Genomic DNA, 21,738 nt, shown 5'->3' on the forward strand with positions numbered 1-21,738 from the left:
GTAATGGACGGAGCATCTGAACCAATCAAACACTCACACCCAGTCAAAAGATCTGGGTTTAATCCATCACCGTTCTTTAGCCCACTCTGCCAACCCAGTTCAGACATGGCTATATGCAAATCAGTCTGACCCTGTGCCTCATGGGAACAGTCCAGCCCGAACTGCCAAGCCATGCCTTCCCTGGACCAGAAACAAGCTTCCGAGGACCGGTTTCTGGCATTCCAACCGTCTTCAGCCCGGCTTGCTTGAATCCAGTGGCAAAGTGAGCAAGGAACTCACGTCTGAGCATACACTGCCACACTTATGGCGGCCAAAAGCGGTACAAAAGGGGGTGGTAATGGACGGAGCATCTGAACCAATCAAACACTCACACCCAGTCAAAAGATCTGGGTTTAATCCATCACTGTTCTTTAGCCCACTCTGCCAACCCAGTTCAGACATGGCTATATGCAAATCAGTCTGACCCTGTGCCTCATGGGAACATTCCAGCCCGAACTGCCAAGCCATGCCTTCCCTGGACCGGAAACAAGCTTCCGAGGACCGGTTTCTGGCATTCCAGCCGTCTTCAGCCCGGCTTGCTTGAATCCAGTGGCAAAGTGAGCAAGGAACTCACGTCTGAGCATACCCTGCCCTGTGTTTGGTTTACCCTCCTTCATTTATTTACTGCACTGCTCCTTGGAAGTGCTGGTCACGTCTTTTAGTGTAAGCACCAGGTTTGTAAGCAGTGTTCTGTCCCAGCTATGAGGACCAATACTTGAATTCCAGCTTCAAGGGACCCCCTCCCTTTTTTTTCTCAGTTAATTACACATTTTATTTATTTATTGAATGCAATTTTATATAGCGCAAGCTTTACCCAGAGGTGTCGGAGCGCTTTACAAAAGGACCACTTACATTACATAAGGACTTCAGAGTGCATGAGTTACATAAAAGATACAAACTGAAAAACTCTAAATTCTCTTAAGAATGGTAGTAAGTACAAAAGTCTACAATAGATACTACTGGTTAGAGTTGCATATATACAAGCTGCAAATTTACTAAAGGAAAAGATATAAACAGATAAACTGTAAAGTCTCAGAATGGTAGTAAGTACATAAGTCTACTACAGATACTAGTGGTTAGATTTTCATATATACAAGATGCAAATTGACTCAAGATTACATTTTAAGAAGCAATTAGGGTTGGACAATTATATGTTGCATTTTTACAGAGCTTGAACTTCATACCGCCGTTCAGCCAGGCCTTCAGGTGCTGTTTCCCCACATGCGGTGGTCTTGGGCCTGGAGGGATCCCGAGGTGGTGATGGCCATAGGGGTAGAAGACAGAGTGGTGGTGGGCTGAGGCAGCATGCAGGATCCCAGGGCTGATCTTGAGCTCGTGTTGGGCTCCAGCTGTGAGAACATTACTTTTCACGGATACATGCTGCCCATTCTCCACTCCATTTTAGATTTTTAAGACAACTGTCCATCTGCACCGCTGATTCAAGGCAGGGATGTTCATGTGGGGTGTACTGGCAGCACTGAGATGTGATGTGGGGAGGAACGTGGCCTGTAGCCAATTGGCTGTGTTAGAAATACTCTGTAAAAGCTTACAGAAACGTGAAAAGTGAATTGTGTTCTAGTGCATAGTTTGGATGTCGACTAGAGGTTACACATTGACTTATGGAACAGAGAGGAAGTGGTGATGTGATTTTGTGTTTAAGTTACGATTTTGCATATTGGCCCTATTGAAGTGTGTTTTTTGTCAGTGCTTTACTTGTGAAATAATATTTGTGCCGTTGCCCAAAGTGTTCATCAGTAGCATGTGGCCATCTCGGCCGAATGGCAAGCTTATGAGTTTCCCAAGGGTGTCTAGGATTGATTCCACCTCATGCCTCTTTCATTGTCCATCAGATACTCCCAGACCCTTTATCTCTCTTGCAGATTTTCTTCCTGGATTTCTCCCTTCATCTTTTTTTTCTTCTTCCATCTTACCCTCAATTTAGTTGCTGGTTCAAGCAATATGTATGTATGGCTAAGGTCAGCTGTGGTCTAGTGTCAGAACCCCTTTCAGAGGGCCAAGTGGCAGGTAGGCATTACTGGGTTCAACTGTAGGGGTTGAAGCCTGTCACGCCTGATGTACAGTGGCCTGGACTACTATGGACTTTGAGCAGCTGGGCCAATTACCTCTGCTGCGCTTGACTCTCAGTGGTACCATGGGTTGAGATGTTCAAGGCTTCTCCGGGAGGAGACAGCTGCAGAGTGAACACAGGTTCACAAATCAAAACACACCCAGCAACCACAAAAAATGATTGTCCAGTCAAGTACTTGCTCTTATGTAGTATTTATATTCCAACAGGAAGTATAATATGGAACAAATATACACCGCCTTCATAAGGCAGGGGCACTAGTATTACTTGGGTCAGCTCTCAAGCCCCACTTTCCAATGTAAGGACTGCAGTTACACCCCATTTACGTGAGGCGACATCCAAGGTAAGCCCGCTTACGATTTAAAGTCTTAGAACTTCTACAATGGCATTGCATAAGCCAAAGTGTCCCTGCACCATAGCTCAGTAGTCAGAGCAAGTTCACCCAGAGGCCCAGTAATCAGTGTTATCCACTTTTGCTGGAGTGGCGGTTGGAAGACCCCAAGCACATGTCGGCAGCCTGGCAGTGAGCAGAAGGTCGGGTGCTGTGGTTGAGGCTGCATGCATCCATGGCACTCCTACCGGCAGCGGTGTGTCTCTCTCTGACCAGAAAGCAGGCCTTGGGTGCTCCGGGATTCAGATAATTGAATTGTTACTCTTCCTCCGCGGGTCACACCCCACTCCTTCTTTACAGCTGTCTGCTGCTTCAGGGCGACAAGCGATGGCCCTAACTTTTCACTGTGGCCTCCACATGGCATATGTGAGTCACAGAATCTGGTTATGGAGTTGTACAGGGCAGAGGTTCTCTTCTTCCCTCAGAGTGACACCAAGGAGGATGACCCTTATTCTTTACTTTGACTTCCGTCTTGCTGATGTAAATAATTAATTTACTCTCTTAATTTCTATGCAGGTAAGTACTTAATCAATAATAACTCAATCGGAAAGAAGGAAAACAGAGTCCGTGGTGTAAGAGTTTCTAAGGGTTTTATTCCTCATAAAGGAATCAGGATATCATGTTCTGACCACCACACAGGATGTCAGAAGGGATAGATGAGCGCGCCGTCGTTTATTGACAATACATAGCTTATATACTTGATTTACATCATAATGTTCAATGTAAGAGGCGTAACAGCTGAGAGAAGACAAGATAACAGTATACACGTGGTGCTAGTACATCATCAAGAGGCGTAAACTAGGCGTGTGTGCTAGAAACGTCACTGATAGGTGACGCAAGTGGGTGGCACCAAGGGGTGGTGCTAACAGAATATTGCAATGTCAGCAGAAATCGGAAGCTTGGATGCGCGCGCAGCTGCATGACGTGTGATAGACGGGGTGCAGGGGACTTGACATTTACACTGGCGGAAAGAGACAGAAGTCTGGCATGTCAGATCAACTTGTGCTTCTATCATATCTGATATCTGATGTTTAGGAACTAAGCTATCTGGGCAGAAAGGTCTCTAGAGCAGAAGCTATTCTATACTTGCTGTGAGTGCGTGTATAAGCGCCTGAGTGTCTGTATGAGAAGCGTGGGGGCATGGGGCCTTCCATGGAAGCATGGCAACAGAGGCTATGAATTACTTGCATAAAGACAGGTCGGCCCTTTAGCCCTGTAGCTGAGGAAGGATGTTTACTGAAGCTAGCAGGCTGGAATGTATCTTCGGGGAGGAAAACAGATAACTCGAAGGTTATAGTCAATCTTGGCAGGCAGCAGGCTGAGCTGAGCACGGAGGGCCGCGCTAGAAGTAAGTCAGAGTTCACGGGTACGGGGGCTGCTTGGGCAGAGGCCCTCGCAGTCAGAAGCCAGAAAAGAGGCTCGGTGGCAGAGATTCAGGGCCTACTTTCAGCCAGGCTGAAAAACGTAGGAGTACACTTCAAAAAGACGTTGGCATAGCATACTTAGGAACGGACCATCAAACCCATTCATGGTGGGTCTGAAAGAGGACAAGTTAACGTTGGACGCAAATGTATTTGCGTCTTCATAGCTGGTACAGGAGGGAAGTTACATGCACTTTTAACTCGTACATGGAGTCGGTGGGGTACTCGCTAGGGAACACAACATGACCATAAAATTTATATTACCTCATTCCCTCCTTGTTCCCTACGGACCCTTCATGATATATCGATCCTCATAAATCGATCAGTTTGTTCTTGTAACATTATATGTTCGTCTTTCTTTCTTTGACTGTTTGAGAGGCAACTGGAATGCTCAATGCAGGATGTGGCACACAGTCCACATATCGCTGGCCCACACTGCAGGCACAGGCAACAACTGAATACTATAACAAGACCAATGCCTAGGAAGGATAAGATCTTCCATCCCCAAGCCGTTAACGTAGTCCAGAACCAACCGGACCAAGTCCAGGTGCCTGGATTCTGATGTATCTGATTTGCAATTTTATGTAAACGGGTGATAGCTTGATAGACAGATGGTGCGTTTTGTGGAATGAAAACACAGCAACTTGACCCGATGACCTTACAAGCTCCACCTCTATCTGCCAAGATGACGTCAATCACAAGACGATTTTGAAGGACAACAGTCCGTATAGCAGACTGCTCCTCTGTTAAGTTACCTAGAGCGGAGGCAGTTTCGTTCACTACTGCTTCAAGTGTTCTCGTTAATCTGCGTATTAATTTACTGTTTTGGACAGGTCCTAGGAAGAAAAAGAATCCTTTATTGAAATCAGTGTACTGTTCCCATGCCGTTTCTGTGTAGTCGACAAGGGGAATATCTCTTTTGGGTCTATTCGGTGCTAGATTCGTATTTCTATGGTAATCAGGAGGAGCTAGGAAAACAGGTGGCAGAAGGAAGGCAATGTAACAGGTACCATCCCAATCTGGAGGCAAACGTATGTATGCGGTATGACCACAAACAAAGTAGGAATGACTGATAGCTTTAAAGGACGATTTACCATGGTCACTGAACTCGACCACAGTAGTGCATTTACTATGACCTACGTGTACTGAACCTTTCTTGCTAACACATAATTCACCTGTGACTGGTAGTACTAACATATGGGGCAGAACTGGAGCAGTTTCAGATTCAACAGTGAGGATCATAAGGCTAATTGTGTAATTACCTAATCCATATACTTCATTTTCTAGATCAGTTCCTATTCGAGTGGGAAGTCCTTCTTGATCAGGATAACAGACGTTGAGCAGGACTAAGTTCAAGTTTCCCCAAACCCAGCCCCCATCGAAAACAGCAATATCAGGATCTAAAGAATTAATTATTTTAAACCATGCTCCACAGGAGCCATTGTGAGTGAATGGGTACGGAAAGAGAGGCAGAGCTCCCTTGTAATTCTGGTAGGGAGGGAGTCGGCCACATATCCAACAGTTTGTAGCATTATTTGTCTGATGGGAATGGTGTAACATACTAATGAATGTATTGTTGCGCAGCGCAAGTCTGTAAGAGAGTTCATGTGCAGGAAGTTCACTAAAAGTGTGTTCAGCAGAGACATTGTAAGCAGATTGTTCACGCCTGAAAATAGGCCAGTACATAGGAAGCAGAATGCTGGCAATAATAATTAGAATACTCAGAATAAACATGATTATTAGTGTCACTATGCAGTGACTACGAAGTGATTTGCAATATGTTCTTCTCTTTTCCTCTCTCTCTCTAACTCGATCTAGGGGATACATGTCAGAAACTATTTAACCGATTCACCTAAGGGAGGACTTAAACAATTAAACTGTCTGACTTGCTAGATCGAAGCTTCATTCGGTAAAGTTCTTGAGGAGTCTTTTCTCTCTTAGGCACAGTAACGTCTTGTGCTTCAACACAGTCTTTGGTGGGGGTGGACGAGTCAGAGTCCTGTTTCAGTCCGTTTTTTAGTTCATTGCATAGTTTGATGTGACTCGTGTGGACCCACCCCTTTCTCCCCTCGATTTTCACGGCGGTCCTGGTGGTAAGCAGAACGGTCTTTGGAGACTTCCAGCGGGGCTCCAGCGGACTCTTCCGGTCGAAATTCCGGACGACTACCAGGTCACCTGGGCGGACCTCATGCGCCTTTACATCGGTGTTGTCAGGGAAGGCTGCGGCAACCTGTGAACGACATGATTGGAGTGCAGACATCAAGGAGGCAAGGTAATCTGTCAACATGTTACAATCAATATCAGTGATCTTTTTCGGAACGGGCGTCCCCCACATATTCGGCGGTCTGCCAAAGACCACTTCGTACGGAGATAGCCCTGATCTCGAGTGGGCAACCATTCTCATGTAGAATAGTGCCACGGGCAGGGCGACTATCCAGTCGACCCCTTTTTCCTGACAGATCTTGGCAAGACGGATTTTTAGTGTCTGATTATGCCTTTCTACAAGGCCAGCTGCTTCGGGATGTCGGACACAGTGGAACCTCCACTGATATCCTAGCAAGAGGGAAACTTGTCTCATCAGCTCGGACGAGAACGGCTGTCCGTTATCTGAATACACGACACGGGGCAAACCGTACCGTGGGAAGAATTCACGAACCAACTGTCTGGCAGTGGTCGGAGCAGTGTAGTCTGGGACTGGGTATGCTTCGGTCCAGCGGGACAGAGCACAAACAATTACAAGGACATACTTAAATCCTCTACAGCTATTCATCTGGATATAATCCATCTGGAGGACTTCAAAAGGGTGATCGGGAGGATGAAATCCACCTTGCTCAACAGGGACGCTTTTACCTGGATTGAACTGACAACAGATCATGCAAGTACGCACTTTCTGTTTTGCTGCTGCTCGTAAGTGTTTGTTGTACCAGAGATTCTGTAAACTGTCTAACATGGCTTTCTCTCCAAGATGGGCAGGACTATGTGCTGTATTTATCATGACTTGAACCATTGAGTCGGGGAGAAACCATATAGATTTTCCCTTCGTCACCCAACCTTGATCTGTCTGAATCCCTCCTAGTTCAGTCCATTTCTTTATCTCCTCTGGAGTAGCATGTGTCTGGATATCAATTACATCTAGGGTGGGATCTCTAACTGCCATACACTGGGTCTGGACTATTGTCTTTGTCACATCAGTAGTCTGGGTGTAAGTCAATGCTGTATGTTTTGCTGTCTGGTCTGCCAGGTCGTTACCCTGGGAAACGGAATCTGTGACTTTAGTATGTGCCTTACACTTCATGACTGATATGCCCGAGGGCAAATGTATTGCTTCTAACAGTGCTTGAATAAGGGGGCCATGTTGTATCTTGGCCCCATGGGAAGTCAGAAAACCTCGTTCTTGCCAGAGGACTCCGAAGTCGTGTACAACTCCGAAGGCATAGCGGGAATCTGTGTATATGTTAACATTTCTGTTCTTGGCTAGAATACAGGCTCGAGTCAGAGCGATGAGCTCTGCTGCTTGAGCAGACAGGGTGTCAATACGATGTGTTTCTTTAATTTCAGTTTCAGTGGTCACGGCGTACGCGGCCACTAATTCTCCTGTACTTGTTCTCATGCATGAACCGTCCACATAAAGTGTCAGGTCTGGATTTGTCAATGGGACATCTGTTAAGTCTCGTCTAGGCTTAGTTACTGCATTAATTATTTCTATACAATCATGCGGAGCTGGATCTGTCATAACTGTAGGTAACAGTGTTGCGGGGTTCAGGATGCTGCAACGTCTGATTTCTATGTGTGGCTGGAATAGTGTTAATTCATAACCTGTCAGTCGTGCTATAGTTAAGTGTTGAGTCTGGGTTCTGTTTAACAAAACCTCTACAGAATGTGGTACTTGAACTGTTAACTGATGACCTAAAACAATTGAATCACTTTGTCTTATTGCTAACGCTGTTGCTGCTACTGACTTTAAGCACGCAGGGAGTGCTTGAGCTACTGAATCCAATGTACTAGAAAAATAAGCACAAGGCTTATGTGAACCTGCTTGGTCTTGAGTGAGGACAGACAACGCTGTGCCATCACGTTCTGTAACAAAAAGTGTAAACGGTTTGCTGTAACATGGTGTCGCTAAAACTGGTGCTTGGCATAAAACTTTCTTTAATTCTTCAAAAGCTTGTGTGTGTTCCTGAGTCCAAGGGAGGACAGTCGAAGTCGCTGCCTCCTGTGTCGTTAACTGGATGAGTGGTTTAGCTAAAAATGCATACTGGGGAATCCATTGTCTGCAGTACGAGGTGAGGCCTATGAAGGCCCGCACTTCCTTTTGTGTCTTGGGTTGCGGCATGTTCACAATTAACTGAATGCGATCGGGAGTGAGCTGTCTCCCCACTTTGGACAGCAAGTGACCCAAGTACACAACTTGCTGAACACAGAATTGTAGCTTCGAAGGAGACACCTTGTGTCCCTTGTCGGCCAGGAAATGTAAAACTGTCAGTGATGCTTTTTCACATTCGGGCTCACTTCGTGCGGTGATCAGCAGATCATCGACGTATTGTAGTAAAGCGGTGTTAACTGGCATTTGAATACAATCTAGTTGTCTTTTCAGTGCTTGACTATAGATGCTGGGGCTTTCTGTGAATCCTTGAGGTGCGCGCGAAAATTTGAAACTGCGTCCATTTAAACAGAATCCGAAGAGATATTGGCTCTCTGGATCAATAGGCACGCTGAAGAAGGCGTTCTTGAGATCAATTACAGTAAAGAACGTTGCTTCTGAATCAATAGCAGTCAAGAGAGATGATATATCGGGGACCACAGGATACTGTGGGATAATGCATTTATTCAATTCTCGAAGATCAATCACCAGCCGATATACTGGCGGTGCATTGGGATCAGTACGTTTAAGAATCGGAATGATGGGTGAGTTACAGATATTGGAGTCGGTCTCGACGACCACTCCTTGGGCAATAAGCTCTTCAATGATTTTCAGTAAAGCCGCTACAGCATCGGGTGGTAACTTGTATTGTCTGATTCTGGGTAATACAACACCTGCCTTGAGGGTAACGCGGTATGGTGTAATGTGCATACATCCTACATCAGTTGGGCCTTTTGCCCACAAGTAATCAGGTACATTTTTCAATCTGACGTCAAACTCACGAAGGACGTAATGACCCTTGAAATCCCGCAGAAAGAGTCTAACCCCCTCCGGGGAGCAGCATATTATAGCCCCTAGAGCCTTCAGTGTTTTAATTCCTAACAGATTTTCCGGACATGATTTTGTTAGTAACAGGTCTGTAACGCGTGATAATGGACCCACAGCCAGGGGAACTGGTTCTGAGACTTCATTTACAATAGGTTGTCCTGAAAAACCAAGGGAAACATTTTGTGAGCCTGAGAGGGGTGCCCCTGGAACTTCGTCATGACTTATTGTAGTGCGACTTGCCCCTGTGTCAATTAAAAACTTTCTATCTTTCCCCAATACTTGACTGTGTACATAAGGACCTTCTTGATCTACAGGAATCTCGATAAGAGGCAAGCCACCTTCCCTCTCTAGGCTGTTTCATGTATATCGGGAATATTCGGGGTAAGCAGACTGGGCATACTGGTACATCTGTTGTGAGACTTGCTGAGTTGCAGCAATGGGCTGTGGCTGTGGTACTGCTACGGTCTGTGCTGTCTGTGCGGATGCATGCATGGGCTGTGTATTCTGTGTAGACTGATGCTGGTTATGGTCTTGTCTAGGCGGATGCGGTCTCTCTTTAGTTTTACCTGTCGCTATGTTATGTTTCAGAACTGCACATTCGTGTACGTAGTGACCTGGCTGCTTGCAATAATTGCATGTCCCTTTAACAGGAGCTGCAGTGTGACTTGTCTGGGTCGTACCTTTTCTGTGACTGTCGGATGGGACCGTCTGGGCTACTAACATTTTCATTTTCGTGTCTTTCATGCGCTTCTGTTCCTGATCTTGTTCTTCCCTAATTCTATTCTGGTGATATTGTAACATTTGTAACATCTGGGATGGCGTATTTGCTTGCCATGTACTCTCGACTTTATACACTCTATTTTTAACTAACGGTAGGGAATTCTCGACTAACTTTGATACAAAAAGATGTGGGTACGACTCGCTACTTGGCTGGAGGCCACTATTGATAATAAAACATTTCTCGAATCTTGAATAAAAGTCGCTAGTATCTTCATCATGTTTCTGTTTACAGGACGAGATTGCATCCCAATCCTCCTTTCTAGTTGTCAATAATCTGGGCAGGACCTGTACTATTAAACCTGGTAATGCTTTAGTTTTGTCCCCAAGGCCTAACCCTGGAACCCGTTTTTTCTCTTCGTCTTCTATTTCTGCCCAGGCAATCTTTGCGTCTCCCACCTCCCAGTCCTTTTCCTTTAATTTCTCGAATATACCCGTAGGCAATAATACTTTCAACATTTTCATGATATCATCATATGTGTAGTCCCCCATCAGTAACATGTCTTTGAGCTCTCTATGAAAACCTGCAGGGTCTTTATCATGGCACGGTACTAATTTCTTCATTTCTAACAGTTCTAATTTAGTCAGAGGCGTGTGCACATACACGCGTTTCAAAATTTTATCCTCACCCATAACAGGGTGCACTTCCCGTAAGGGGTTCTGACTTTCAATACCACCCCCGCACTGCATATGGTACATTTTCCTTTCTGGAGGTGGGGCGGGAACATATTCAGGACTTACAAAGGTGTCATATCTGCGTCGTTGTTCTAGAATTATTTGAACTAATTTAGTGCTTAGGCCTCTCCATCTATCCATCAGTAGTGCTTCTAGTGTCTCATGTAAGGGACCTGGATCGGAATAATGTTTTCTGTATTTAATGAGAAGGTGCTGAATCATATATATACCTGCTAATTTCTGTTCGTCGGGGGAGAGGTTCAGAAATGTCTGTGCTACAGTGTCATCATTATATATGTCTGCATTTTCGGCCCATGATACCGCTGATCGGGCTAATTCTTGTTCATCCATAGAATTGAGTACATGGTACCCAACTCGATCTCGAAGCCGTTTATCAGTTTCCTGGAACTGATGTTCAGCAGAATTCGGATTCGTTAAGGCAGAGAAGAAAACTCTCTTGCTTTCTGGACGGATACCCTTCCTAAGATAAGTTCCCTTACCTACATATGCTATAGTGCTTGTAGTTGGTTCTGGTTCTTCAGATTCTTCTTCCTCCTCGGAGGGAGCCTTTTCTTTCTCTTTCTCGTGTACTGCTATCACTGCTTTCTTAATCTTTTTATACATGGCCTCTATGCAGTTTTGTCTGTCATGTTTTCCATCGGCTATATTTTGACCCCACTTGTTCAATGCATCCAATTCACTCTGCTCTGTTCCGGGCCTGTCTCGTTCTCTTATTAGACAATTTATGAAAAATCGTAGTATCAGTGCTTGCATGGTAACTTTCTGTTTCTCCAGGGCATCCTTAATACTGTCGGGGTCCTTTCCCGTTTGAACGAACTCATATATTCTATCTAGGTGCTCCTTCATTCCTGCATAACATAACAAACTATCAGTAGCAGATCTTAACCGTAAAGACGCTAATATCATTAAGTCGTCCTGTCCAGGTTCTGGATCATATCTACAAACTGACATATTTTCTTTTAGTGCATCAAGACGGGATGTATTAGAAGAACGGGGGGATCTGTGCGTAAAAGGACTCTGCATACCTCTGAGATTTAATCTGTGAGTCGGTGGCGGGGTCTGGAGACCCGCGGTCGCACCTCCTGAAGCGGAAACTTGGGCATTATCTCTGTGTGTAGTCAGTATCTGAATTTGTCTTTTAGTAGGATCTGATTGAAGTGGTTTCGGCAGATCAGTTTTAGGTGAGGGAAGTGGCGGAGCTGGCGGAACGGGACTAGTCTTTTTCGGTGTCGGCTGAGAGTGATCTTGGGGGCCAGTACCACCCCCGGCCCTGTCAGTAGGCAGGGCACGAACAGGCAGATTGGTGTAAGCTGGCGCTACATCTTCGAGATATGAATTTAGGAATATGTCTTTAGTAGTCTTATGCATTACTTTAGTTGGAACTAATGGTGACGGCAAATTTTTCGGTATTTCTGAAATGGCGTCAGGGGTACCATCGGCCAAAAGATACATGTTGTTCACTTTGCCATTTAGGATACGATCTATTTGTTCTACTTTTACTCGAATTCCCTCAGTAACTAATTCGTTTTCTTGGGCCTTTTCTGATTCTTTAAGCCTGTCTTCTCTACGGAGTGCTCTATCAGCACGCTTACGTGATTCCTTACGCCAAAATTCTATGGCGTCTTTCTGAGATTGTCTAGCTTTCTTTTTCCGTAATATTTCTTCTACCTTTATGATGCACTCGGCATCCCATGTTCCGTTAACTGGCCATCGGTATCTTTCCTCTAGGTGCTTGGTATAATCTGTCCATAACTCTAGATACAAGATGGCGTCTATGCCATGCTTATTATACATGAAATTACCTGGAGTGTCCCTAGGGGGGATTGGAATCTCTTCCTCTAACATCCCTTTCCTAGTTCCTATCTGCTTTAATTTGTTGAAAAACGGCATTGTGCCTACTTGATACTGAAATGCTTGATCCTTAATACTTAATTTCGCCTGTAACTACATGCATGTAACTATTTAAACAAAAAAACACAATAATACACAAGAACAATCACATTCATACCACGACATTAATCACATGAAACATTTAAAGACATAGCTAACTTCCCCCTACTCTGAATGTACCGCTCAACGATACAGATACACTGTTGTAACAGTGCAGAAATTCGGAATACTTTATATACTGCTAAACAGTACAGATACACTGCCTAAAAACAGTGCAGACCGGACTTGCGTACCCAAACCCGTCTAGATACGACCCAGCAATGGTACTCACCGGGAAGCACGGAAAACAGAAGGCCTCGGAAAACTCGACTGGACTCGACTCGGAACTTCGGAAAACTTCGGAAAACTTCGGAAAACTTCGGAAAACTTCGGAAAACTTCGGCAAACTGGTGGGCCTCTTCACACCTCGGACCTTGCTTCCTTCGGCTGGGCTCTGGTCGGGATCCTCCGCACTCCTCACCGCCTCGTCTGGGCACTGATCGCAGTCTTCGTCACCTCCGTGTGTCAGAGGGGGATGCAGGAAATCCTGCCAGTACACGTGTTGTCCGTCTAACTGATGGCAGGGGACACGGATTGCAACGCACCTTCCGGCGCGTGAGGTGGGGGAGGGGTCCCTATTCGGGCGCCAAAATGATGTAAATAATTAATTTACTCTCTTAATTTCTATGCAGGTAAGTACTTAATCAATAATAACTCAATCGGAAAGAAGGAAAACAGAGTCCGTGGTGTAAGAGTTTCTAAGGGTTTTATTCCTCATAAAGGAATCAGGATATCATGTTCTGACCACCACACAGGATGTCAGAAGGGATAGATGAGCGCGCCGTCGTTTATTGACAATACATAGCTTATATACTTGATTTACATCATAATGTTCAATGTAAGAGGCGTAACAGCTGAGAGAAGACAAGATAACAGTATACACGTGGTGCTAGTACATCATCAAGAGGCGTAAACTAGGCGTGTGTGCTAGAAACGTCACTGATAGGTGACGCAAGTGGGTGGCACCAAGGGGTGGTGCTAACAGAATATTGCAATGTCAGCAGAAATCGGAAGCTTGGATGCGCGCGCAGCTGCATGACGTGTGATAGACGGGGTGCAGGGGACTTGACATTTACACTGGCGGAAAGAGACAGAAGTCTGGCATGTCAGATCAACTTGTGCTTCTATCATATCTGATATCTGATGTTTAGGAACTAAGCTATCTGGGCAGAAAGGTCTCTAGAGCAGAAGCTATTCTATACTTGCTGTGAGTGCGTGTATAAGCGCCTGAGTGTCTGTATGAGAAGCGTGGGGGCATGGGGCCTTCCATGGAAGCATGGCAACAGAGGCTATGAATTACTTGCATAAAGACAGGTCGGCCCTTTAGCCCTGTAGCTGAGGAAGGATGTTTACTGAAGCTAGCAGGCTGGAATGTATCTTCGGGGAGGAAAACAGATAACTCGAAGGTTATAGTCAATCTTGGCAGGCAGCAGGCTGAGCTGAGCACGGAGGGCCGCGCTAGAAGTAAGTCAGAGTTCACGGGTACGGGGGCTGCTTGGGCAGAGGCCCTCGCAGTCAGAAGCCAGAAAAGAGGCTCGGTGGCAGAGATTCAGGGCCTACTTTCAGCCAGGCTGAAAAACGTAGGAGTACACTTCAAAAAGACGTTGGCATAGCATACTTAGGAACGGACCATCAAACCCATTCATGGTGGGTCTGAAAGAGGACAAGTTAACGTTGGACGCAAATGTATTTGCGTCTTCATAGCTGGTACAGGAGGGAAGTTACATGCACTTTTAACTCGTACATGGAGTCGGTGGGGTACTCGCTAGGGAACACAACATGACCATAAAATTTATATTACCTCATTGCAATGAGGATCACAAACTATGCACATGGGCAAATCGCCTGATTGGTGCAACGGCACACACGGGGGACAGCTTGATCAATGCTGCTGTCCCCACAGACCTACATCTCACACTCCACTCCCAACGGCCAGGCAGGGGACGTAAAGCAGCCCTGACACTTACGTCGTCCAGTCCCAGGGTGTCGTTAATGGTGGGAAACACTGCTGCTGCGCTTTTGTTACAATGGGCCGATATTACGGCGCTGCTGCAAAACCTGCCCCTAGTAATAAAAACTGCCCTCACCAATCCATTACCAGCCTCCACCCTTCTGGCCCACAGGGACAATGCCCAGTGCCCTCTACGGCCAGTCCGGCCCTGCCACCCGCCGAATCTACTCTGCAGGATCCTCACTGGACCTCGCCCCCCTCCTGGCAATCTCGTTTTTCTCAGGTCTTGAGTCAGGCCAAAGCTATTGCAACAGGCTCCAGATGACTGTTCTTGATTCTATTGGGTGATGTCCTCTCACCCAGCATTGGAGACTGGCAGATCCTTAGGCCCCAGTCCAAGTCACAACAGGGCTGAGCTTCTTCACACTGATGTATATTTATTTATTTTATTTTTATTTTGAAGGTTCTGTATAGCGCGAACAAGACACATAGGGGTATCAGAGCACTTTAAAGGGCAAATATAGGTGACAGACATATACATAATAGTATTATCAATCAATCAATACATTTGTAGAGTGCACAACTCACCCGTGAGGGCCTCACGAGGGGGAGGGAAGTGCTGCTACTGATCAAACAGCCAGGTCTTGAGGAGTCTCCTGAAGGCCAGCAGGTCCTGGGTCTTTCGTAGGCAGATGGAGAGGGTGTTCCAGGTTTTTGCGGGGAGGTGGGACAATGATATGCCACCAGCGGTCGCTCGATGGGTGCGTGGGATGGTGGCGAGGACGAGGTCAGCGGAGCGAAGCTGGCGGTTCGGGGTGTAGAAGGTGAGTTGTTCGTTGAGGTACGCTGGTCCGGTGTTGTGGAGAGCCATGTGAGCGTGGGTGAGGAGCTTGAAGGTGATCCTCTTGTTAACGGGGAGCCACTGTAGGTTTTTCATGTGGGCTATGATGTGGCTGTGGCTGGGATGTCTAGGATGAGGCATGCGGAGGCGTTCTGTATGCTTTGTAGTCGTATCTGGAGTCTGGCTCATTTTCCTGCGTAGAGAGCGTTGCCGTAGTCCAGTCTGTTGGTGACAAAAGCCTGGGTGACTGTCCTTCTAGTACCGGTGGGGATCCATCTGTAGATCTTGCGGAGGGTGTTAAAGCAGGAGGAGGAGACGGCGTTCACTTGCTGGGTCATTGATAGTGCAGAGTCCAGGATGACTCCCCGGTTGCGTGTGGGGTTAGTGGGCGTCGGTGCAGCTCCCAGTGCGGCCGGCAACCATGAGTCGTCCCAGGCGGAGGGGGTGGATTCGATGATGAGGACCTCGATCTTGTCCGAGTTCATTTTCAGGCGGCTAATCGTCATCCAATCGGCGATGGCCTACATTCCTTTGTGGAGGTTGGATTTGGTGGTGGTGGGGGCCTTGGTGAGAGAGAGGATCAGCTGGGTGTAGTTGGCGTATGAGACGATGTTGAGGTCGTGCGATCTGACGATGTTGGCGAGCGGTGCCATGTAGATGTTGAAGAGTGTCTGGCTGAGGGACGATCCTTGAAGTACGCCGCAGATGATCTTGGTGCCTCTAGAGTGGAATGGGGGGAGACGGACATTCTAGGTTCTGCCAGTGAGAAAGGAGGTGGTCCAGTCCAGTGCTTTGTCACAAATCCCTGCGCTGTGGAGGCTTGTGCGTAGGGTGTGGTGGCAGACTGTGTCAAAGGCGGCCGAGAGGTCCAGGAGGATGAGGGCCGTTGTTTCTCCATTGTCCATCATGGCCCTGATGTTGTCGGTTGCGATGATGAGGGCTTTTTCGGTACTGTGGTTGCTGCGGAAGCCGGATTGGGACGGGTCTAGGATGTTGTTATTTTCGAGGAAGGAGGTCAGTTGCCTGTTGACGATCTTCTCAATGACTTTTGCCGGGAACGGGAGGAGAGAGGTGGGCCGGAAGTTCTTGAGGTCCTTGGGGTCAGCTTTGGGTTTCTTGAGTAGGGTATTGATCTCGGCGTGCTTTCAGCTCCCTGGGAAGGTGGTGGTCTCGAAGGAGCTGTTGATGATTTTGCAGAGATGGGGTGCGATGGTGGAGCTTGCTTTGTTGAAGATGTGGTGCGGGCAGGGGTCGGATGGAGAACCGGAGTGGATGGTGTTCATGATTTTCATGATGTCTTCGTCGTTGACGTGGGTCCAGGAAAGCAGGGGATCGATGTTGATGTGGCTGGGAGGCGGTGAGTCTGAGGTGTCTGTGTCAGCCGGGTAGGCCTGGTTGCTGAAGCTGTCGAGGATGTCTGCGATCTTGTGGTGGAAGAAGGTGGCTAGGGAGTCGTGGAGGTCTTGTGATGGCGGGATGTCGTTAGAGTTGGAGCTGGGGTTTGAGAGTTCCTTCACGATGTTGAAGAGCTCTTTGCTGTTGTGTACATTGTTGTCAATGCGCTCTTTGAAGCGTGTCCTTTTAACGGTACGGATGAGTTGGTGGTGTCTGCTGAAAGCGCTCTTGTAGGCTGTGTTGCTGTCTGGTGTCTGTTTGTGGTGCCACTTCTTCTCGAGCCTATGGCGGGCCTGCTTGGATGCCTGGAGGTCGGCGGTGAACAAGATGGCTTTTCTGTTGGAGTGTCTGTTCGAGGTATCCTTGATCTGGGTGAGAGTCTTGGCGCAGTCGGCGATCCATTGCCTGAGGTTGAGGGTGGCGGAGTTGGTGTTGGTAGTGCACGTTGATGGGTATCGGGCGAGGATGGTGACTAGCTGGTCTTCGGTGACTTTGTTCCAGCTGTGGTGGGGGACCCGTTGTGTGGGATGGTGCATGGTGGGCTTCTCAAAGGTGATGTGGACGCAGCGGTGGTCGGTCCAGTGAAGTTCGGTGGTGTGGCTGAGGGTGATGTGGGTGCTGGCTGAGAAGATGGGGTAGAGCGTATGTCCGACGAAGAGGGTGGTCGTCGTGACAAGCTGTTTGAGTCTGAGGTTGGCAAGGTTGTCGAGCAGGGGGGTGGACTAGCTGTGGTTGGTGTTCTCGAGGTGGAAGTTCAGGTCACCGAGGAAGATGTCGTCCGTGGACGCAAGGGGGTGCGTGATGACGAAGTCGGCAATGGAGTCGCTGATCTTTGGCTGGGGACCGGGTGATTAGCATGTCGTTGGTGCTGGTTGAGATTCTGAGGGTGTTTCTGTGGACAATGGTGATTCCTCCTCCTGTTCCGTTGGTGCAGTCCCTGTGGGTGATCTTGTAGCCGTCAGGGATGGCTATGGCGATATCGGGTGCCGAGGAAGGGTTCATCCAGGTCTCCGTCAGGAAGGCGACGTTTGGGGAGGTGGAGTCGAGTAGGTCCCAGAGTTTGATGGGGAGTTTGATGGCGTGTTTGAGTGCGGAGCGGATGATGAGTAGAAGGCATCGGAGGCTGTTGCGACCTACCCCGGTGGGCGTGGTGGTGGTTTGGAGGCTGGTGTAGCGGCAGTTCCGGCAGGAGAAGGGTTCATGGGTCCGCTTCGGGTGGCCTGGATGCAGGTGTGTGATCAGCCGGCATTGACTGCATGGAGGATGCTGGCGTTGTAGCGGCGTCGGTTGTTGTGGTGTTCGCGAGGGCCAGGGGGTCAGGCATTGGGCGCGGTCCAGGCACGGACGGGCACAGACAGGCTTGACGTAGGCGTGCCAACGGCACGGCCGCCAATAGAATGGGAGGTGGGAGGGAAGAGCAGCTGGGAGGCGGGAGCGGGAGGACGAATGGGCAAGCGGGGGTGCGGGCCACAGGGGACGCAGCGGCGGGAAAAAATGGGCAAAAATAACGGGGGCACAGAGAGCAAGAGGGCACCAGCAGGGGCAAGGTGAGGGGCACAAAAGGCAAGGAAAGAGGGACAAAGAGGCCAAAAAGGGGGCAAAAACAGGAGACAACAAAAAACAAAATAACAATTTACAGTGAATAACACAACTCAGGCAGAGAGGCCTAGAGCCTACGGAGGTGCGAATAGCAGAGGGACACGGACACATAGGTGGTGCCATGCGGCGTGGGGGAGCGACCTACCTGAAATCAGGGTCAAGGGTCGCTATAGGTTATGTTAATATAGAAGTAGTAACTAACACAGAGTAGTAAATATTTACACGGCTGTATAATTAGTTCAAGTGAAATTGACCAAGAGAATCGATTTCACTTCTTTTTTTAAAGATGCCGCAGACTGGTTCTGTCTCGTTTCTGCGGTCAAGGCATTCCAAATCCTGGGAGCCAATCCTGAAAAGGTTTGATTGTATGTTTTCTTCTTGGTAAATCGTTGTGGTTTCAGTAAAAGATTATAGGTGCTCCTGGTGGTTCTGTTACCACCCAATAGCACCAGTTTTTCAGCTAGGTATCGCTGGGTTTTGTGATGCAATGCCTTGTGTGTCATACAGGCGATTTTCAAATGGATTCTGGCCTCAAAAGGTAGCCAGTTGAGGGCACGAAGGCCAGGGGAGATGTGACAGTTTCTTTTGGAGACTGTGATGAATCTAGCAGCTGCGTTGATTGATGCTCTTAGAGGAGCCGTTGTCGCTCTGGGAGCCACAGAGAGCGACAGTCCCATACTCCACTCTGAGGATTACTTGAGCCTTAACTGCCTATTTGAAGTCATTTACAGGTATGAATGGTTTCAGTCTTCTCAGTGTGTTCATCTGAAAATGTGCTCCTTTAGTCGCAGCGCTGATGTGATTCTGCATATTTAGCTTATTATCCAGAATTATTCTCAGCGATTTCACAGAGTCGATAATGAGAGGTTGCCCGTTGAGTGCTGTTAGGTGCTTCATCCTCTCACGGACGATGGTTGTTTGACTGGGGGGAGCGATTAAGAGGAATTCGGTTTTGAGGGTGTTTAGTTTTAAGTGTTTTTTAGCCAGCCAGGTCTGCGTTTTTTAGAGCGTTAAATTGAGACATTTGATGTCCTCAGATGAGTGGATCATAATGTAAAGTTGTGTGTCGTCTGCTTACATATGGTAGGGGGTGTTTGAGTAGTTGATAAGCCCGGTAAGTGGTTCCATAAACAGATTGAATAGTGTTGGGGAGAGGGAAGATCCCTGGGGTACTCATAAAGTGACTGCGATGGGCTTGGATAAAGATTGATTGATCTTGAATCTTTGTGTACTGTTCTGAAGGAAGGAAGTGAACCAGATTAGAACCGATCCAGATAGTCCCATTCTGTGTATCAAGAGGTCTAATAGGTTGTCGTGTTTGACAGTGTCGAAGGCTGAGGATAGGTCAAGCAGGATTAGTAAGCAGGCTTTGTTTTGGTCCAGTATTTGTAGTGCGTCATCTATTATGTGGGTCATGGCTGATTCAGTACTGTGCCCTGTATGGAAATCTGATTGGAATTGATCGAGCAAGTTGAAGTGATCTATGTGGTTAGTAAGCTGCGTGTGAACACATGTTTCTAATAGTTTGGCCAGGGTAGGGATGTTGGATATTGGGCGATAGTTATTCAGGTCTGACCGATCCGCCGATGGTTTCTTTAAGATGGGGGATACCTGACCAGCTTTGAGGATGTCTGGGATGGTTCCTTGCAGAAGAGAGGTGTTTATAATCCTAGTCCATAGAGGCACTAACATTGGAATGAAATCTTTTAGGTGGGTTGCTGGGAGCGGGTCAGTGAAGTGATTGGAGGGATTCAAGAACATGATCGTTTTTAGGATAGTTTCTATGCTGTAGACTTTGAAGGCGGCCCAGGCGACATTGTTTTTGAGGTTGAGCTTTGCGGAACAACTAGGCTGGATCACAAGCGGGGTCAGTGAGGAGGTGATGTGAGGTAAGGTGTGGGATAATAGATCATTAGGCAGGTCTGTCTTTATGTTTACTGTCTTTGTTGTGAAAACGGAAGCAAATTCCTCGCAATTAGGCAGAGTTTCTGGATTAGCTTGGGGGAGTGGGAGACACCCTTAGATTGAGATTTGATTAGTTCGAATAGCCTTTTGGGGCGATTCTTGGCTTGGTCTAATTGTTTACTGAAGAATAGAGCTTTTGATAATCTGATCTTTCTGAAATAGGGATTTCTCATGCTTTTTAGTTATTTGAGGCGGGTAGAGGATGGTGCCTTTCTCCATTGTTGTTCAATTGCGCTTCTGTCTTCGTTTAGCCTACCATCATACTAGGGTTTTGAGTCTTTGGTGGTGACTCTTTTCAGTTGTAGGGGAGCTAGATTGTCTAATACCATGTTCATAGAGTGGAAGTAATGATTAGTCAGATCATGTAAGTCGTCTGATCCTTCCTGTGGAGGCATGAGGATAGTAGTAGCAGTTGCGAGTGAGACGGGACTGACGTTTTCTAGGTTCCTCTTCCAGATTTTCATTCTCGTTGGTTGGACAGAGAGTAGTTTAACTGCTTCAATGATATGGAAAGCGATGATGTAGTGGTTAGACCAGTGAAAATTGCAAAAAACACAGTTGATGGACAGAATGCAGAACAATGTCTTACATTCACCCCAGTACAAAGATCTGGGCCTAAATCCATCGTTCTTTTGCACTCCACACCACCCTATGTCAGACAATGGCTATATGCAAATCAGCCTTGACCCTGTGCCTCATGGGAACAGTCCAGCCCGAACTACCAAGCCATGTCTTTCCTAGACCGGAATCAAGCATCCAAGGACCGGTTTCTGGCTATCAGCCTTCTTCAGCCTGGATAGCTTGACTCCAGTGACGTGGAGAGCCTGGGACTCACGTCTGAGCATACCCAGCCCACTCTGGGTGAAAATTGCAAAAAACACAGTTGATGGACAGAATGCAGAACAATGTCTTATATTCACCCCAGTACAAAGATCTGGGCCTAAATCCATAGTTTTTTGCACTCCACACCACCCTAGGTCAGACAATGGCTATATGCAAATCAGCCTTGACCCTGTACCTCATGGGAACAGTCCAGCCCGAACTACCAAGCCATGTCTTTCCTAGACCGGAATCAAGCATCCAAGGACCGGTTTCTGGCTATCAGCCTTCTTCAGCCTGGATAGCTTGACTCCAGTGATGTGGAGAGCCTGGGACTCACGTCTGAGCATACCCAGCCCACTCTGGGTGAAAATTGCAAAATACACAGTTGATGGACAGAATGCAGACCAGTCACAGGGGAGGATCGATTCGAGCTGGGTGGAGTCCTCTTTGGAGATGACTAGATCGAGGGTTGACTGTTTATCATGGGTGGGGCTGTCACAAATTTGGGACAATCTAAGGTCACATAGGAAAGCTTTGAAGCTACTGACCTCTGGGTCATCAGGGTCATTCTAGTGGAG

Source organism: Lissotriton vulgaris, chromosome 9, assembly GCF_964263255.1.
Source record: "Lissotriton vulgaris chromosome 9, aLisVul1.2, whole genome shotgun sequence".
In the NCBI taxonomy this organism is placed as follows: domain Eukaryota; kingdom Metazoa; phylum Chordata; class Amphibia; order Caudata; family Salamandridae; genus Lissotriton; species Lissotriton vulgaris.